General features: G+C 42.5%; 1 protein-coding gene across 4 annotated transcripts in view; it reads left to right on the top strand.

Moving 5' to 3' along the window:
* ARHGAP10 (Rho GTPase activating protein 10) overlaps positions 1-19,496 on the top strand; it is a 325,433-nt gene that overhangs the window by 27,900 nt on the left and 278,037 nt on the right. The window contains exon 2 of one of the 4 annotated variants that reach the window (XM_045997934.1): positions 2,437-2,492. The exons of the other annotated variants lie outside the window; for them this stretch is intronic. The gene's annotated coding sequence lies outside the window, so the exon portion shown is untranslated. The remainder of the gene's footprint in view (positions 1-2,436; positions 2,493-19,496) is intronic. 4 annotated transcript variants of the gene reach the window in all.

Genomic DNA, 19,496 nt, shown 5'->3' with positions numbered 1-19,496 from the left:
CCTGTTCTGTCTCTTTCTTCTTAAATAACTTAAAAAGGCAAACAAATCTTGTAAGAAAAAGATCTACTAATTTGCTGACTTGATTATCTGAGGGCCCGTTCATCAATTGGTAGTACAGGACTAGACAAAGAAAAGATGTTCTTATTCGTGACCAATTTCCTGAGGTCACGGGGGGTTGTGTTGAAGGGGGGTTGTGTTAGTCTCTTCCGGGGGTGATAGAAGCACCCTGCTGCTGTGCAGGAGATAGGGGGTACTCAGGGCTGGGAGATGGGACCCCTGGCTGGACACTATGGATGGGAACAAAAGCCTGGGCATGAAGTGAAGGACCCCCACCTGAGAGCTGGAAAGGAGCTATTTATGGGCGATTATTTCAGAGAGGTGGTTTATTTGATGAAGTTACATAACCCTCTTTACAGCAGCCTGGTGTTGTTTAAAACTGTCAAAGCCTTCTCTAGGGCTTCCGCCTTGTAAATAATTTCTTCACTGGCCCCAAGTGTGTCTCATGTGTGTTTTGTATTTGTAGGTGGCTGCTTTGGTACTTTCTGAGTGGGTGTGGCAACAGCATTCAATTCAAACCACATGAGTCTGTTGCAATACATAGTGGTTCCTCTCTGATTAAAAACTTGGGTTTTGGATTTGCTCCCCCTCCTCTCCAAAGCACCAGAAGTCTTTCCAGAGTGGAAGGAAGGCCTTTATCGGGGACATGGCCATTACATCAGGCCTTTACATTTATCCACTATAAAATATAGTTGCATGGAATTCTGCAACCTAGTAGGAGCCAACAGTCTGAATTGGAAGATCTGTCCATTCGTAGTATGTGGGCTAGTTAACCTTGCACAGTACTGGACTCTTCCTAAGCTTTTGTGCTGATGGGTGCTAATCAGCCTTCAGGGTGATATTAAGAAGGCTTTGCTAGAACCAAGGAAGGAGGAAAAAAAAAAGTTAATTGAATTGAATGAGTGACCATTTGCTTTTGCTGTTCTAAGCAGCAGCAGTGTGTTCCAGTTCTTTCTCCTGACTCTGGTTTTCATGCTCACACCTAGATCAGAAACCACAGATTCTCTAGCTTCAGAAACTTAGTCCTTTTGAGATGTAAATATGATATCAGTTAATATGTTACTATCTCCTACCCATTACAGTTGCTATTTTTTTCAGCTTACTGAGATATAATTGAAAAAATTGTAAGATATTTAATGTGTCCAGTGTGATTTGATATGTGTGTACATCATTTCCCCCGGCACTGATGTACTTCATAAGGACTAGTTGAGGCAGAGACAGAATGATGGTCTGGTAGGGGCATAGGAAAAGGAAGATGAGTGTTGATGGGTTTGGTGAGATAGCCAAACAAAGAAATTATTTATTTTTTCATGGCCAAGTGGACTGGGATAGGGCAGATTGTTACTAATTCAAGATCCGTTGTTGCTACTGACGCACTTTCTGCCCTATTTGCTGGGAATTATGAATGATAACAGATTTTAACAATTGAGGTAGGACATAAACTGTGACAGGACACCAACAGAAGGAAAATAAGAATGAGTAACCCAAGTAATGATACGATATAAAAGCAAATGACCCATAATAAGTATGTATAAAATTCATTGCAAGGTACATATTATACAACAGTGTTTCTCCATTCTCCTTATGCACTAGAATCAAATGGGAAACTTGAAAAATGCTGATGCCTTATAAAATGATTGAGTGATTTTATTCTGCTTGCTTTGGGATGAAGCCTGGGCATTGGTATTTTTGAGAGCTCCTCAGCTTATTTGTAGCCAGGCTTATTCGTATTTGCAGCCAGGATTGAGTAACTGGTATAGATGTGAATTAAATCTTACATAGGGAGTGATTATTGAACTTTAGTGAGAGTCAGACTCACCTAGGATGCTCTTTAAAAGTGTAGTTTCCTGGGGCGCCTGAGTGGCTCAGTCGGTTAAATGTCTGCCTTCTGCTCACGTCTTGATCCCACAGTCCTGGGATTGAGCCCCGCATCGGGCTCCCTGCTCAGCGGGAATCTGCTTCTCCCTCTTCTTTTGCCACTCCCCGCTGTCTGTGCTCATGCTCTCTCTCTTTCAAATAAACAAATAAAATCTTTAAAAAAAAAAAAGAAAAAAATGTATTTTCCTGATCTCCACTCACATTCTCTCTGGAGTATGAGGCAGTTTCTTGGGCTACCCTTTGAGAAACACTGTGTTGGTATAGATTATTGGATAATAATATCACTGGGCACTGACTGGGGTTGGACAGATTTCATGTGAAGTGGGACGTGAGCAACTGACTGAGTAACGTGTAGGACTCAGAAGAACAGAGGGTGGCAGAATAGAAGGTATATTCGGGACATTGACAGCATTGGTTTTGGTGAAGGAGTAATGGGAGGTGAGGTTGGAAGGTAGAGGAACGGGTGTACCCCTTTACGGAGCTTACGTTTTGCCTTTTTAGGTTTGGAGAGACTTGGGTTTGGAGAGCCTGGCCTCAGCTAGTCCTGAGCAAGCTAGGTCAGTAAACAACACAGAGAGGATCGGCGTCCTTAACTGTATCTGACGTGATTGTTTTATGAGAGGTGACTTGGGAAGTCCGGTCTCCGTTCCCGTCCGCCCCTGCGGTAAAAAAACTGTGACACTGAGCTAAAAGCCTCTAAATCTGGAATAAATTCATCCAGCAAACATTTGTTAGGGGACTTTCATATTTATATTTTTATTTTTAAAAAATTTTTAATTTATTTATTCATTTGAAACAGAGAGATACAGAGAGAGCGAGCATGAGCAGAAGGGAGGGAGAGGGAGAAGCAGACTCCCCACTGAGCAGGGAGCCTGATGTGGGACTTCATCCCAGGACGCGAGATTATGACCTGAGCCAAAGGCAGACGCTTAACCATCTGAGCCCCTGAGGCACCCGTTAGGAGCTTTGATATGACCAGTATCCTGAGGACCTATAGGTTATTTTTAAATAACATGCTAGAATGCTTTATGGTAACACATTTATATAAATTCTGCAGACTCACCAGACACTAGCCCATCAGACTAGGAAGAAAAATAGCAAGTGTCACTTTCGTTTGTGCTCAGATTCTAACAACATCGTCAGGACTTACCGGAAATATTTAAATCAGGACAACTTGCAGTGCTTTTGATGATCTTGATTTGATGAATACGGTTGTTTTGTGTTGGAAATACTACTGGAATAATGCTGGAAGACTGTTCATTGGGAGTATTTAAAAATATTTTAGGGCACAGAAACCTTTGAGTATTGAGTACAAGCAAGAGCTGTCTTTCCCCAAAAATGCACAGATACATATAATCTTGCTTATAATTTAGGGCACTTAAATGGTGTGAAGTCAGATTATAACCCCTGTAGGTATTCACAGACTCTAAGTTAACACTTAGAATCGACTAGGGGTAACCCTGATGTCATATACATTTTGTGGAAGTGGAGAAATATGAGTGTTCATGACAGTTTCTCTTCTTTTGTTAGCCACAGCACTTCACAATGTGTAATTCGGCATCTGTTTAGCAAATGTTTTTGAATGAAGTTTGCGTAAGTCACAGTCAAAGTATTTCTATATCATGATGCTATCATTAAGTACACTTTGGAACAGGGGCAAGTGTGTATGTGAGATGTGTATTTCAATGTGCCACATCCATCTGCCCTCTGGACAGGCTGCAGAGTATTGCATTGTCTATTGTCGTTGGGTCTTCTGAAGTAAAGCAAGATAGGATTTAATCCAGCATTCCCCAGTGTGTTTTTGGGGAGTCCCATTTCTGATAGAAGCTCCTTGAAAACAGTCTTAGAAGACCGAGTCCTTCTGTAACACATGACGTGTTGTATCCTGTCTTGGAGATACACTACACATGTTGTTATAGTAAAAGAATTCTGGCAATAAAGAAACCTGTTTCACTTTGCTTAAACCCACTGATTCTTAAGTTTATTTAACCAAGATTTCTTTTCTCAAAACACCGTTTAGCTTCTCAGAGATAAATATTGTGAAATATTAATTTCACTTACTGTTGTCAAAGTTGGCTGCTTGAAATACAAGGGAAGCCTTAATGTGTGTGAGCTGCAGATTTCGCTCTCAGAAAACCCATGTGGAAAGAATTATGTTGGCACTCTGAGTGAGAACTTAGTTTCCCTGCAGATCTAGAGTTAGAATTTTGAAAGGCATTTTGAGATAACTGCCTAGACACTACCTTTTAAAAATGGCCATATTTGCTGGGCTCCTGAGTGGCTCAGTTGGTAAGTGTCCAACTCTTGATTTCCGCTCAGGTCATGATCTCAGGGTCATGACATCGAGCTCTGTGTTGGGCTCCACGCTCAGTGGGCAGTCTGCTTGAGATCCTCTCTCCTTCTTCCCCTGCTTGTGTGCACTCTCTCTCAATAAATAAAATCTTTAAACAAAAAAATGGTCATATTCACTCTTATAAAAAGACAGAATTCATGAAGAGATTATTGAGAATCATGTTGAAAATAAAACAAAATTTTTACAGTTTTCTTTTGCTAACCCATGCCTTTTGCTCAACTGAAGTCCTTTCCCCGGTATAAATTGCAAATTTGAAAATAATAATTGATGGGGTGGAGAATCAGGGAATACCATATTTGAATGATCAAGGGAATGGTTCTTAAATAACAGGACAGATAAATTAGAGTGTTTATGTATGACGGAGCAAAGATTTAGGATATAGATGAAGGATATATGTATACTAGGGCATTACTACATAAGTCTTTAGGGGTGAAAGTCATACTCTAATGGATTATTCCTTCTTAATAATTTATTGATTTTTGGCGGATTATTTTTAAATATTTATTTGATTTAGATCATGTATCCAACACTGAATAAACATCTCTAATTGGCTGGTACCCTAGCTGCCAAATATTCGGGAACAGTTAGATTATGGCTCCTACCCTTGAGAGGCTCATAATTTTGGTGGGAATTTCTTTCTCACCAATGTGATTTTTCTCTGGGTGGCAACTTTTTCTTCTCTGGGCTTTCTCTCCTGTGCAGCCCTTCCCCGCATCCCCCATTATTGCCGCCTACAGTTGCTAGCCTAATCTCAAGCTGAATGAATCATGGACCCGAGCACAGTAGTGCTTATATTGCTTTATTATACTGTGAAACACTTCCCGAGGAGAACATAGAAGTGGTTTTGAGTGTCTGGAAATACTGCAAACCTGTTGCCAAATAATCCTAAAGAATCCACTGTTAATGTCAACGTAAAGATTTGTTAGTGACTTATTTGCCAATTCTTCCTTCCTATCGCAGCTGTCTGCTTAATTAAGAAAACGTCATCAATGCTCTGGATTTAGTGAATTTTACTTAATTTTCTCAGAAGAGACTTTAGCATATCCTCATAATAAAATTGTTGATTCTTAGAATCTTCTCTGCCAAAATTTTCATTTTTTTAAAAAAAACTGTTTTTGCCAACTACTAAGTATAAATGAATGATAGAGACTCTAGAAATTGCAAGAGTTTTATATCACCTTTGCTGTTTTTGAAAGCTTTGATTTAAATACTTAACTACTTAAAAATGAGGGAAGGGATGAATAACACAGTGGTGATCTCTATATCCATATTCTTCAGGTAGCACCAATCTGTTTCAGTGATGAGGCATTTTCTTACCATGTATAGTAGGGTAGTTCTGGTCTTCAGGGAAGTTGCTCAGTAAACATTCTTGAGGAAGGAAAGAAAAATGAAAGTTATCCATTCTGGCCCATAATTTTAAACTTAAAAGTAAACCCCTAATCAGAAAATAAATGTAAATTTCATATGTCTCTGTTCTGTATTGTTTTCTTCATAATATGGACATTAAAAATAAACTATGCATCAATAGGAGTCACAGTGCTTATGTACATCACAAATTCCCTATTAGCTAACATTCTGCTACCGTGGAATTTCCATATATTAAGAGATTCTTTCTACAGTGATGATTAATACTTGTAATGATTACCCTGAGGATCCACAAAATCCTCTTGAGTCATCCAAGGTGATGTTCAGTACAGCTTTAATGTCACATACTTACTGTCTTCTAATTGTTTGAAAATTGAGAATCTGTTTGTGATTTTTTTCCCCCCTCTTGGTCGAATGCCCTATTTCCTGATCATTTCATGTAAGAAACTTCAGGATGCTATCAGGAAATCTGTTTTTCTTTGGTATCCCAGTTTAAAAACCAGTGGTTGGGATTAAGAAATGTATTGTGGAGTTTCAGAGAGGAGGCTGAAGTGATGTCTGCCTTCTCTAATCATGGAATACGCAATAGAGCTTTGGACTAACGATGAAAAAGACGGGTATTGAAAACTCCTCCCACTGTTTATGCACCTATTCCAGATAACAAAAGGGCCCAAGGAAAGCAGGGACAAAAGAGTATGATGAATCTGTCCCCTTTGATCACGGAGACGTAGTGTGCATTCATAGATGAGCTCCTCCTCCCTAGCCCGTCACCACTTCCGTGCGCCAGGTCATTATCCGTCTCACCTCTGCTGCATAACCAGTCATGTAATTGGGGCATTTACCCCAGTTCTGGACTTAACCCCAAGCCACTGAATCACTGATACAGTAGCGTTTGTCTATCGTAGCACTTAGGAATTAACCTCATCACAGTATATTATGGCTTTACATGGGAATCCCGGATTCCAGTTTATAGTCACTTGGTATAAATAAAGAGTGGTCGGTATTTATTGAGCACTTACTTTGTGCCAGGCTATGTATTCAACTTGTAGAGAGTAGTTTGTGTTTTGACCTAGATTCAAATTCTAATTATACCACGTACTAACCACGTGACCTCGGTTCAAGTTATCCTCTCTGGGCCTCAGTGTCTTTTTCTGTTATAGCAGTTACGTTAATTTGTTCAGGTTGGCATAGTGAAGTGTCATGGATTGGGTGGCTGAAACAACATGAATTTATTTTCTTACAGGTCCGGAGACTAGAAGCTGGAGATTAAGTATCTGCACCGTGTTCCCTGATGCCTTGTTTCTGGGCTGAGATGGCTCCCTTCTCCGTGTGTCTTCACGTGGTCTTCCTTTGTGCATGTCTCTCTGTCCTGATCTTCTCTAATAAGGACACTAGTCAGATTGGATTACGGCCCACCCGAGGGTCCTCATTTTAAGTGAATTACTTTTTAAAAGACCCTATCTCTGGGGCGCCTGGGTGGCTCAGTGGGTTAAGCTTCTGCCTTCGGCTCAGGTCATGATCTCAGGGTCCTGGGATCGAGCCCTGCATCAGGCTCTCTGCTCTGCAGGGAGCATGCCCCCCCGCCCCCAACCCCACTGCCTGCCTCTCTGCCTACTTGTGATCTCTCTCTCTGTGTCAAATAAATAAATAAAATCTTTAAAAAAATAAATAAAAGACCCTATCTCTAACCATGTACAATCACATTCTACAGTATTGGCAAGTAAGACTTCAACACATGAATTTTGAGGGACACAGTTCATCAGCCCATAAGAGCAGTGGACATAATATATGCTCAAATTTTGTATTGTGAGGATTAAATGAAATACACAAAGGTCGGGCCTGAGTAGGAGCTTAGGGCATACTCCTTGTTAACCTACTCCATGCTAGAGGTGGGATGGAATCTTGTTTTCTTTGTGTTCTAGCCAAGTGTCAAAGTAAACACTGGTGAATTGTACTGAATATCTAGATGTCTCTTTCCAGAGGCTTCTCTTCTTCGTTACCCCCAACTCATGCAGCCAAATGAGTGATCTGCTTCGAGGCTCCTATGCTCTTTTGGGAAGTTCTCTCTTCTTCAGCTCCGCATCTGTCAGGACATCATTTCGAGTTTTAAAGTCCGTGGGCCTTTCCTTCCAGTTGGCAGGAATATCAGGCTTCTCCTGAGAACAGCCGTGCACTTTGACTTCCTCTCTCCCTTGATTCTTACGGTGTTTCCAACTGCCAATAGCATGTTTCAGCCACTTGACACTTTTTAGATGTCATGGTTTATGTTATTTGGACCTGTTCTTCCCCATCCTCCCTCCCCTTCCTTCACTTATCTGTACCTCTCCCCACCACAACCGCATTTCCACACACAGACCAGAGGTTTAAGGCAGGCTGCGATAGATGAGTGAGGAAGTAATGTGAAAGGAAAACGAGTGCAGGCTTGGGCTGACTTACTGTTTGTGTTCAGACCGGTACCATGTGGCCTGTGCCTCATGGTGAATGAGTGGTAATTCCTCTGAGAATATTCTCTTGAAGGATCATGTCTGACAAGGCATTAGCCAGAGTGTATCATCCCGGTAATTCCAAGTAAATACACATGAGTTTAAAATCCTAGGGTATAATAGGTCACAAAATCATTTCACTTGTTAACGTTTGGGAGACACTGTGTATAAGTGTTACTTACAAATCTTTTATGGACCTTTTCATTATTAACTATTGAAGTTTCCCCCCAGTGTTCTCTCAAGTTGAGAACGTTTACTAAGTGTCGTTTTCCAACTGGAGCTTGGTTTCCTGAAAGCTATTCTTGGTGTAGTAGATGAGTGCAGCTGTTCATATCTTAATATTTCAGTTTGAGTCATTGGGTGGGCGGAACTGATTAGAATTCCAAACGCAATATACAGGGGGTTAGGTAGAACTCTCGGAATTTACTAGGAGAGGGTTTTGACAGAAGTCCTGCATTCTGGGGTTAAATGGCAAAAAGAACACTTTAAGTACAAAGTATCTGAATAAATGTCTTATGCATTTCGCTTTAGTTTTCTTTTTTGGTTGGTGGAAGGGACATTCTTTATATTAAGAAACAGTTAAGTGGTGCCTGGGTGGCTCAGTTATTAAGTGTCTGCCTTCGGCTCAGGTCATGATCCCAGGGTCCTGAGATCCAGCCCTGTATTGGGCTCTCTGCTGGACAGGAAGCCCGCTTTTCCCTCTCCCATTCCCCCTGCTTGTGTTCCCTCTCTTACTGTGTCTCTCTCTCTCTCTTTCAAATAAATAAATAAATGAATAAATGAATAAATATCTTAAAAAAAAGAAACATTTAAAATATGTTGTCGAGACAGAATTCTCTGAAAATATTTAAAATAATATTCTTCCCTTCCAAAAAGCGCTTATTTACTGTGGGTGAGCATGACCTTATTCTCATGAATGTTCATATGTGTGTTCAAGATATCATTTTTTTCATTTAAACACTTTATGAAGCTTTATCATAATTCTACTCAATTTACCACAAGTTGAAATTTTGCTGTATCCCACACACCACTTGGGAAGAGATTATATTTATTGGATGGAAAGTGGCTTTTGGGCTGGCTAATATAAACATCCCTGGAATGTTAGCCAGTGTAACAAAGAGGAGCAGTGGAAAGCTTCATATCTGAGGATTCCAGCTGCCCAGTGACGGCTTGGGAAGCAGTGTTACGTTTTCGAGTTTGTGTTAGGAGTCAATCCCAAAACATATGTCTCAAATGTTACATTCTGAGTTATGACATAAACCAACATTGTAATGTTTTCTAGGATGTGGTGTTCAGCGTTGCCATGATGTCATAAGTAAGATTTGAAAAACAGTGATTCACGGGTGAAGCTTAAAACAGTCTGTTAGAAAGCATGTGCTCCCTCTTGAAACAAGCCATAAATCAAAGTGGAATGCTAGGGAATCCCTCCGGGGCAGAGAGGGAAAGAGTCTTCTTGGTTCTCCACCTCAGGTCTTCAGAATGTGAATCAACACAAGCAAGAAAATGGATGGCTCTAAAGCAGATGCGTTTTAGAGCTCCTTGAAGCTCGTTTAAAGGGTTACTCCCTTTTCTCAGCCATTTAGTCCTGGATCAACTCCAGAGCATAGCCTGAAATATGATTTGAAGGCACCTGTGAAGCTGCACATCAGGTTAGGCGCAGAGAACCTGATTGCCTGGGGGGTACACACCTTGGCCTGCCCTTCAAGCTATGTGATCTTGGTCAAGTTACCAACCTCTCAGAGCCAGAGCCACAGTTTCCCAGAGCCACAGTTTCCCAGAGCCACAGTTTCCCCGGCTATAAAATGGGCATGATAATAGCATTCATAGGGGTGTTGTGAGAATGAAATGCATTAGCATATGTAAGGCATTTAGGCCTAGTCCTGGCACTGGGCCAGCCCTAAGTGTTGACTGCTAATATTATCTTAGCACATACTAAAAACCCATACATGACCCTGAGCAGACCAGGTTGATACCCAGTGGCATTGTTGTCCATCCCTGACCTAATTTGTCGTGAGTTCTCCAGCTAAACTCTACAGTCCCCAGGCTAGGTAAGCATGAACTCTTGCTCCTGGTAGAGTGTTCATGGAAGAATTTGTTTCTGTAGGTATCTGATGTTGTTTGACAGGTTTGGTTTGTGTGTAAGAGCGTAGGTGGTGCACATGACCTGGGCTTGTGTCTGTAGGGTTTCAGGTATGGCTTGAGGTGAGGGTGAGAAGGATGATACTTAATTTTTTTGTTTTAACCTTAAACCCTCTTTATGTCCTGTGACTTTATTTTGTGGAATGGTGACCACCCGGGAGTTAGAGAGCTTGCTGCCTGTGCGTTGTGGGAGATTGTATAACCTTCACATAATGCTTTTACTCAGGCGCCTGTGTGTGTTTAATTTTTTTTCCTTGGGCTTGAAGAGGCAGAGATAAGATAAACCTTTCCGTGTTGACTGAGCCCCTTGTGGGACTCCGAGTTGACGCAAGCAGCATTTGCTCTGTGTCTCCTCCGTGCTAACACTTTGCTGCAGCTCCTTCTCCCTCGATGGGCCTTTCCGGCCCTCCACATCCTCACCTGTGGAGTCCGGGTGTAAAGCTTGCATCCTGCCTCCTGGCTAGTCTGGAGCCCTACAGAAATAAAGGGGGCTTGAGGCAGGTCCCTGCTGTTTGCTGCTTCACGTTTCTCTCAGGCGCATGGAGGTGGCTTCTCTGCAAGGGCCGAGCTGTGCAGATGGGAGACTGCTGGAGGAAAGCTGTGCCTGCTGTGTCGGGGCTGGCCCAACGGCCGGTGATGGTACAGGCTTTTTTTCAGAGTTACATCAAGGTCTTGGTCTAAACCTCATTGTTACAGGGGCCCAGCTGGCCTAGTGTAACAAGGCCTGGTCAGGCAGAGAACGGTGATTATTGCTGGTACAATAATCACCTTGACTTTTGTCTTTTTTTGGTTCACTCAGAAGGCTGTGGGAATATGGAAGGAGCACAGGCTTTGCAGTCAGGCTGACCTGGATTTGAATTCTGCTCTGTCGCTCACTATATTATCACAGATAAGTACCTTCCCCTGAACCTCAGTTTCCTCCTCTGGAGCATGGAGGTTCTCATTCTTCTTGCTCAGGGTTATGGAGTAAAAAAAAACTAGGTGCAGCACACCAGGATCGTGGCAGATGCTGATGGTGGAGTGCTCGCTGGGCACCAGGTATCGTCCTCAGATAGGATGAATAATGAGTTACTCGGTCCTCGCCATGACAGCATCTCCATTTTGCACCCTAGGAAACTGAGGCACAGAAAGAGTACGTATGTTGAACATGTTGGTACTGAAATCCATATTTGAATCTAGGAACTCAGAAGTTTGCTTCTGCAATTATCTCGATGTATAACTTTTTGATGATTTCTAAGACATGATATTATACAATATGGTTCCTTCTTAATTCTTAGTGTCTGCATAGCAGCTTATTAGCTGGTACCTGTACCTTCTGTAGACCTACCAGTGGGCAACAGATATAACCTACTGATGAGAAAATGGTCCTTTTGCAGATGTTATGAAGTTATAGTGGTTGTTCTGATTCAATGTGAAGCCTATTTCTCCCCTCATATACCACCTGTGATACCTCCACAGACAGCAAACAGGCTACGAATTATTGTTCTAGAACTTTTGGTACATTGAAAAAGAAAGTCTCCAGACCTGTTGGCATCCCTGTGCATTGTTGCTTAATCCAAGCTGACCCGGAGTTCTGTGGCTGCTGAAGTAAGGTTTGAGAGGGGGCATCTACCCTATCACAGGGCAGCATCAGAAGCTTATACACCGGGACTTGCCCTGGAGCATAGACTGTTCCCTTAGCTTCTGGGAGGCTCAGATGACATATAGTGCTTCATTTTGATCCTGCTAGAGTGTCGGGGACTTTTGCCAGGGCATGGTGAAAGCTTTAGGATAGGTTCTGTGCTGGAGGAGAACAGGTCTGCCCTCTTCCCTCGTGGCCTGCAGTCACATGGAGGCTTTGGGGGTAGGTGTTTGGATATATTCGTCACTGACTAGTCCAGAAAAACTCTGGCTGGGCTTGACCTGGCAGCGGAAGGTAGTGTGAGGCACTGGTCACCGTCACGGTCAGTTTTCTTCATTTGGACTTGAGTATATATTCATGTTAAGCTATTTCAAGATGGATGTGCCAGATCCATCTTGAAAGTTGCCAGAGTTTCAACTACATATCTATGTCTGTTCACCATGGAGAAGTTTGGTGGCCTTGCTGTGCTAATTAAATGACAGTCTGTGTGGCCAGAGAGAGTTGTCTGCTTAGGGTGTGTTTTTCAGACTTGGCCTCATGTTGAACCAAAGGCTTGGAGATGTAGCCATACTGTCAGACAGAGCTGTGAATCACACTGGGCTTCCAGGGTGATTCATGCGTGTGTCATTTCTGACTGTGTCTTTACCTCTGGTGGGGACAACTTGCGTCTCTAAATAGTAATATGAAGTGTAGGAGTGTACTCTGCTTTTTATTACCTTGAGTAACACCCATGAGGTTATACACCGGGGCCCATATTGTACCATAAATGTTGTGTTTTTAATGACCTAACTTTCTAAAATCTAGGTTTTGTTTCATATACAGGGGGAGATGGCTTTAGAAATTGGAGCCCTAAAACTAGAAAAGAGTTTTGTAGGTCCAGTCCGTGTGTGGTTACCTTTCAACACCGTCTGTGTGTGGCACTAAACTAGATAATGTGAGAAACAAAGTCGGTCCTGCTTCCTGTCCTCAAGTTGCTTACTGTTTAGGTGGAGTGGAGATATAAGTCAGCTCAAACACTGCATAGGTTTGCAACAGGGAAGATCGTCTTAGAGGTCTCTGTTAATATTGGCACCAAGAAGAGCAAAATGACTTGCAATTGATGGATCCCTAGTCTCTGAGTCTGGCTTAGACATGATTTTTGTGTGTGTGTGTGAACTTCCTAAACTCTGAGACAGAGAAAAGTTGGGGTTGTCTGTCCTGTTGCAGGTGTTACCATTCTTGATGGGAAATGGGTCTTTTTGTCCCTCATGTCACCTGGTAGAATATAACTATGGAATGCTGGAAAAAAGTGTGATATGCATTGGGTTTATAATGTGCTACAGCTCTTTAACCTGCGGCAGAACACAACTGATTTCTGCTGTGGCCTGGGCTGCTCTCTCAGACATGTTGGAGACCTGCCTGCAAGGAAAATGGTACTCAGAAAGTCCTGCTTCCTGTAGTCTGTCTTGTCTCTGGGTCTTCGAGAGCCCTTTTCCTCTATTTCCTTTTGGGTTAAAACCCTAGAGCAGGAAAGAGACATTTGTGGTAAGTATGCTATGGCATTGTCCCTACTCTCCCAAGGAAACTGCTCATAGGGTTGTCGCTAGTTGAAATGTCCTTTTCCTACCTGGGTTTAGCTGCAGAATCCTTCTTAACACCTGGTTCCTGAATGTCACTACTTTTTGCCTCAAGTCAGCACATTTTATGAAGTTTGTAATTCCCACCCTAGAAGTCTGAGGTGTTGTCCTTTCTGCTCTGTTGCATTTTAATAGGTGTTGAGCGAGTGGTAGAGACCATAGGTTCCATTGGCATTCAAAAGGGAAGAATGCGTTAGAGAGATCAGTAAAGATTTTATGGTAGAAGAGGGACTTGGTCTATGCTTTGAAGGGTGGCCAGGAGTTGGATGGAGGAGTTGGATGGTGGGGGAGGATACTGTTCTGTGACTGAGGGTCAGAAGAGGAAAGTATGAACATAACCTGGGGATGGTGGCTTTAGAGGATTTCTATGGGGCAGTGGGACTCAATTTTACACTATCAGTCACCTGTTGGGCCCCATCCCTGAAGCTCCTGTTTTAGTAGGTCTGCAATAGGTCCCTATAATTTACGTTTCTAATAGGTTCACAGGTGATGTTGATGCTACTGGTCCCAGGACTGCCCTTGAGAACCAGGGCTGTGGGGAGCAGGTACAGTGATGCGGGCGGAGCTCCATTAAAACAGAGGTGGTGGCTGGGGCAGCCCTTACAGCCAGCTGCAGGGATTACTGTTCCCATGCGTGCTCTGTTCTGAGGGGGTGCAAAGTAACAGTCCTGCTGAGGTCTGGAGTGCCGGCCTAAGGACCTGGCGCTTGTTCGTGGGTAGTGAAAAGCCATAGGAGAATTTTATCAGCATAGTATTGTTGGCATCTCCTTTCCCAGTTTACTGGGTAGCAGAGAGGGAAGTGGCCAGAGATGGTGAGACAAGTTGGAGGGTCGTGCAGTGTCCAGGGGATGAGTTATTTTAGGATTGGATTTAAAGAAAGATCTGGAAGGTAAGAAAGAGGAAGTATACAAAGGTGACCCAACATTTCCTTCAGCTCCAGAGCCTGGGGAGTCGTGGTCATGTTGCCATAAAGGGGAAATTAGAGCGGTGGCTGCTTTTCCCAGTTATTTTTAAACTGAGTTTAAATTGTTTATCTTTTTTTTTTTTTTTTAAGGAATCAAGCTTAGCAAGTTAAATGACTCCTTTATTTATTAATTTTTAAAGATTTTATTTCTTTATCTGACAGAGAGAGACAGTGAGAGAGGGAGCACAAGCAGGGCTGGGGTGGGAAAGGGAGAAGCAGGTTCCCACTGAACAGGGAACCCAGTGTGGGGCTTGATCTCAGGATCCTGGGATCATGACCCGAGTCAAAGGAAGACACTGAATGACTGAGCCCCCCAGGCACCCCATCATCTTTTCTTCCAAGAAGATTATTGTCTATCCTGTTTTCAAAGTGAAGGTCAGTATAATATTCCATGTCTATAAAATTTCCCCATTTTTAAATGTCTGTGCTTTTTGTGAGTCTACACATGTGGTCACCTGTCTCACGACATAATTTCCTCTTATCCTCAAATTTAAATGGGAGAATATTGTTTGAAAATCTCTTAGCCTTCATACTGTAATTTACTCTGGACTCTTAAATCCCTGTCGAAGTATAAGTGAAGGACCCTGAGGTAATGACCTGAGCCGAAGGCAGATGCTTAACCGACTGAGCCACCCAGGCACTCCCCCTCATTTAAAAAAGTAATTAAATCTATTTTATTAATTTTATGATTAATTATATTAATTTATTAAATAAATTAAATTTGTTACTTTAAATTTGGAAAAGGGACGCCTGGCTAGCTCAGTCAGTAGAATATGTAAGTCTTGATCTCAGCATTTTGAGTTTGAGCCCCATGCTGGATGTAGAGATTACTTATAAAAAAAAACAAATTTGGAACATAAATATATAGTAAGTTGGACTCAGCTGCGAACTACCTGTAAATCATGTCCGTAATATTTTCATTTATTTCCCTCAGTTTTTGCATGACTGCTTGTATATTCAGCAATAAAGTTGGGCCTGTCTGGGTCAGAGCTGAGGCTCAGTATGCTGGTGTGTGGAGTTGAGTGACAGATTTTCTCCTATGTTCCCTCTCTCTAGTGTTTGGTTACCCCCCATATTTTGGGTGAGGCCAGATGACTGGGAGTGACAGCAGCTCCCCTGAGAACGAAACAGAATGCCAGCATTGTTGAGGAAGGATTCAGGCAAGCGGGGCCTGAAATGAAGAGGGCAACGTTTGTATTTCTGATGAGCGGATACTGTGCTCATCTCAGTTTCTCCTGGTTCTGTCCTCCTGAGGCTTCAAGGGCCTTTGGCAGAATTCTTGTCTGGGAAAAACAGACTGGATTAACTGTGTCACAGCAGGGACCACACAGCTCTTTTGTGGGATTCCCCTTGCTTAGTCCACAGAGAGGGACTCAAGGAGGGGAAGTCACTCGCCTATCTCGCAGAGAGAGAAGGAAACATTTGAGGTCAGTGGCAGGTCAGCCTCATCCTGTGGGTGAGCCAAGCAGGGCAGCAGCCATGGAGTAGGACATCACAGATGACAATGGATGCAGCTAGTGACAGAACTTAAGGCACAGCTGGGTGAGCAGATGCCTAGGGGCATGTTGCTGTAGTGTCCTCCTCTGAGACGGGGTCTGGTGACAGTGGAGTGGGCTAAGGAAGCCTAGAGAGGCAGAGGCATAGAGAGCAGCCTGACTTTGGAGTGGGGGTAGGCCCTTTCTCCTCCACCTGTCACCTTTGGGAACTCCAGAGAGAGGGAAAAGAAAAAGAAAGGGCTCAGGTCTGGCACTTGGCCATAGGAGCCATTGATCCTGCAGACTTAGGGAATGACTGTTAGTGACCTTACCAGGGACCTGGAAACCACTGGGGTATGGGTGTGGTGACCATTTAGCTTATTGATCAAACTGGATACAGTTAACATTTTCACCTGGACCTGGCAAGCCTGGTCATAGGGTCACCTGAGATATTGGAGATACTCAGGTTACATATACCTATTTTTTTTTTTAAAGATTTTATTTATTTATTTGACAGAGAGAGAGATCACAAGCAGGCAGAGAGGCAGGCAGAGAGAGAGGAGGAAGCAGTCTCCCTGCAGAGCAGAGAGCCCGATGCGGGGCTCGATCCCAGGACCCTGAGATCACGACCCGAGCCAAAGGTAGCGGCTCAATCCACTGAGCCACCCAGGCGCCCCACATATACCTATTTTTAAAAAAATATGGGACCTGCTTTTATATCCTAAGTAGCTCTTTCCCTAAGCTTTTTCATACTTTGACTTGTTTGTTCTCCTTAAAAAAAAAAAAAAAAAAAAAAAAAAAAAAAAGAAAGAAAGAAACAAAAAAGGATAACAGTCCCTTTCATATTAGGAGTATTTTGGTGTACTAAATGTTGTACTGAAGATACTATTAATGGGTAATTGTGTTTCATCTCATAAATGTACCACAATTTCATTAATTGCATAATGTTACTAATGTAAATTCTTTTCCAGCTATTTACTATCAGGAATGCAAGCAAAATAAGTAAATCATGGTGTATCTCTCAGTACCTTCATAAAAGTCAGATTCTTAGAAATACAATAACTTGGTCAGACTGTATAGTTTTTTTTTTTTAATGATCTTATTTATTTATTTGACAGAGATCACAAGTTGGCAGAGAGGCAGGCAAAGAGAGAGAGGAGAAAGCAGGCTCCCCGCTGAGAGGAGCCCTATGCAGGGCTTGATCTCCCAGTGCAGGGCTGGATCCCAGGACCCTGAGATCATGACCTGAGCCAAAGGCAGAGGCTTTAACCCACTGAAACACCCAGGCACTCCCAAACTGTATAATTCTTGATATGTATTGCCAAATTGTAGGCATTTATTTTAAATTTGAATTTCTAAATTGAAAAATTGGGAGAGTTGAGTTGCTCTGATTTGGAAGTACTGTGAAATAAGTGAATTTTTTTTTTAAGGCACTAAGTATAGTTTTTACCACTTCGTATTTCTCTTCTGACCTTGGACAACAAAGGTGCAATATAGTGAAGCAACACTGGAATAAAGAAAACACTTTTATTGCTAATGCAGCTTGTTTCACGTTGCTGTAGAGGGAATGTCTTGTCAAGACTGGGATTACTAAATTTAGCTGTGATGGGTGTGTGGGGTGTGGACACAGATATATTTGACCATGAAAATCGTTAACTGTTTTTATTGATAATTCGCATAGTACGGTTGAAAGAACAAATATTGGGCATGGTTAGCTGTGTGTAGTTTCCATGAGGAACATGATTCTTTATTTCTGTGGTGACAGTTGTAGAACATATTGGAGTGCCCGTGGCATTTTTCGTGTGTCTTATGTGTTTTTATCACCAGCATGAAACTAGCACATTTTCAGGAATGGGTTCTTCTAGTGTGAGTCAGCTTTGCAGCTGACCAGTCAGCTACTAGTTATAGAACACTACTTTGTGGAATGGTTGTCAGCAGAAAAGGAAAAAAAAAAAAGTCTTCCTTACCTCAGCAAGAATTAGAGCTGAGAAATCAGCTTTGAGAGAATTGTGTGTGTAGATAGTGGGTCAAATGAAGTGAAGGTGCTTTGTTGTGCTTTGTTGTAAAGCCCGTGTGGTAACTGGCTCAGTCACTGCCCGTGTCTGAATGCTGTACGCCAGCCCTGTGTCTGAGGTGCCCATTACTGGCTCTGTTACAACTTGCTCAGAGGGGCCAGAGCAGTTTGCAAACAGAAAAGAAGAAACTTCTGGAAAGTTAATGTATGGGTAAGGACTTCCTGGTTAGAGAGCATTCTTCAGTTGTTTCCAGTTCCACTGTCTCTAAAGATTCAGAAGACCCAGGAAAGATTTCCTCATTTTAAATACGACAGACTGTAGGCAGTGCTGCAGTATATGGGGATTATGTTCTAACAGGGAGATAAAAATGTTATTAGAAGCATGACGCTCAGAAAGTAACACCAAAGCTAAAAGGAGAGAATACTCTTGAATATTGACTTGTTTAGCTCCTCTGGCGTTTATGCCTCAGACTTAAGATGGAAGCATGAGAGTTCATGCATTTGGAAGTAGGACTGAACCTCAAAATAAAATTGCACTGCTGTTCTGCTTTCTGAGATTTCCCGCCTTTTTTTTTTAAGATTTTATTTATTTATTTGACAGACAGAGATCACAAGTAGGCAGAGAGGCAGGGAGAGAGAGAGGAGGAAGCAGGCTGTCCGCAGAGCAGAGAGCCCAATGTGGGGCTCGATCCCAGAACCCTGGGATCATGACCTGAGCCAAAGGCAGAGGCTTTAACCCACTGAGCCACCCAGGTGCCCCTTCCTGGTTTTCTAATGATGGCCGTGCTGTTTCGTATCGTTTGCTGCAGCTGTAATCCAGTGCCCCGTTTTGCTTCTCTGTATTCTCTGGCCCCAGATTTAGCATTCACTGATTCAGGCTCCTCGTTGTTTTTGAGAGATGACTCGACAGTGCTGGGCATCAGGGGAAGCTGTGTTATGACCTTCAGATTAACAGCCTGTAACATCTAGACTGAAGCTTGCAGGCATAGGGCTTTTGATACCTTAAGCACCTCCTCGAATTCCTTGGATGCCCCCGAAATGGATGTGTATGTCTGGTATCCAGGACACACGTCAAGTGCAGTTTATGCTTCCGAAGAAGTCATCCAGCCCGTCTCCCTTCCTGCTGCCACATTGTCGTATCTGAGCTCTTTATTCTTAAAATCCAGTATGAAGTCTGTTGAAGATAGTTTTCCCTCTCTCATTAGCCATGACTTTGGCCAATTCTTACGAATATTCGTCCTCTATGAGATTCAATATTACAGTGGGTTTAAAAGTAACTATCAAGGCTTGACTCATAAATGACTTTTTTTATTAACAAATAATATATTATTTGTATGACTCTTAAATGACACTCATTTTCTTAATCCTTTAGGTATGCAAACCGCTCCCTATTTTCATAATTTACCACTGAATACATGTTTCTTATATACCAAGTTAATTGTGAAAGACTGAGCCCGTGAATGTCTTTTACAGGATAAACTTGTTACCAACTGTAGGAAAACCGAGGTTGGTGTGTTCATGTTTATTGACA

Source organism: Meles meles, chromosome 2 (assembly GCF_922984935.1).
Source record: "Meles meles chromosome 2, mMelMel3.1 paternal haplotype, whole genome shotgun sequence".
NCBI lineage: Eukaryota > Metazoa > Chordata > Mammalia > Carnivora > Mustelidae > Meles > Meles meles.
This window is presented reverse-complemented; position numbering and strand designations above follow the sequence as displayed.